Here is a 1412-nt window from a genome sequence, read left to right on the forward strand (position 1 = left end):
GAGAGGGGGGGGGCGAGGGGGGTACAGTGGTTTAGCTGGAAAGGAAAACAGCTTCAGCGGCCACACCCAGCCGTTCCATGGAGGGATGAAAACAGGGGAGACGACAAGCAAGATGTGCGCTTACAGCGGCCCTCAGGCTTCACAAGGACTAGCCTGAAGTAAAGCCCCTCACCGCAACACACCTGCTCTCTGTATGTTGGCATGTATCGATAGAAATACCTAATGAACAGTAATGACTGTAAGCAAACTATTAACTGAGAATATAAATACTTTACTAGGATTTTTTGTAAGCGAGGTTGAAACTCCAAACTCTCTGGACCCCCTGGCGAACGTCTGTGCAGTCAGGGTCGCCTCGTCACTGGCTGCACCAAACAGGCCCTTTCCCCTCTGAGCCACAATGTGGATTTGAGCTCCAATAACAAATATAAAACTGAATTTAACTTCATTTCAACAATTAAAATTTCCGAGACTCACACACGTGTTTCAGATACATATACGACAGGTACGTGCAATCTACACAGCTGCGCCAGTAGTGTAGTGGTATCATGCAAGATTCCCATTCTTGCGACCCGGGTTCGATTCCCGGCTGGCGCATTCAGTTTATGCTTTAGTTATTAGGTCGTACATTTAATTTATTTCGTTTAATCCTTTCCAATTTTGTGACTGATTTAAAACTTTAATGTACAGGAAAATATTTAACATTTTAATCTATGGGAAGAAAGTAGAAATCATGTTTCGCAAGTTCAAACGTACAATGTACAACGTTCTAAAATATTCGCACCGTAAATGTGTTTTGCTTTGTAAAATGTGACATAGAGAATCCTACATTCTGATGGTAGAAACATTAGTTGTTAAAAAGTTGTCATTTAATACAGAATAAACAGGAAAAAGCAAAAAGCAATGTAATCCGTGACATCATTCGTCTATTGGATTTTTTTACCATGGAAACAATAGCACCATTCAAGGATTAATGCGCCACTAGGCTAAAAAAAAATAAAAGATTTAAAGCGCGTGGTAAATGCTCATTATTTTAAGCGTTTTCCAGCAAGTTCCAAAAATGTCTGCTCGATTTGTTGTGCAGTTATGTTGATATCACGTTTAAAAGTGACAACCAATATCCTGAATAATATATAGTTCATTATAGAATGGAAAAAACAGAAACCCTCCTTCTTTATGAAGTAAAAGCACGTGCATAACGTTTTAATCTTGTTGGGGATTGCAGACTAAAGGAAGGAAAGTTACCTCACAGGCCCTTAGGGAACCCAGATACACTCGGAACCCTCTGGGCTGGTTCCTGCACGGTGTAATCACTGGCACCAATTCCAGAGGATACAACAGTTCGTAGGTCACACCAGCAGGTATCTTGTCAACCTGGTCGAATTTGCAAATACTGCCCCTGGGTGCCAAAATCG

The 1412-nt window shown here is 41.3% G+C and overlaps 1 non-coding gene across 1 annotated transcript; it reads left to right on the forward strand.

Annotated features, from left to right (window-relative positions):
* Positions 1-523: 523 nt before the first annotated feature.
* On the forward strand, positions 524-594 carry TRNAG-CCC (transfer RNA glycine (anticodon CCC)). The gene has a single exon. It is a non-coding gene; the product is annotated as a tRNA-Gly (tRNA).
* The last annotated feature ends 818 nt before the right edge of the window (positions 595-1412 follow it).

This window comes from Triturus cristatus, chromosome 4_1 (genome assembly GCF_964204655.1).
Source record: "Triturus cristatus chromosome 4_1, aTriCri1.1, whole genome shotgun sequence".
Classification (NCBI taxonomy): Eukaryota; Metazoa; Chordata; class Amphibia; order Caudata; family Salamandridae; genus Triturus; species Triturus cristatus.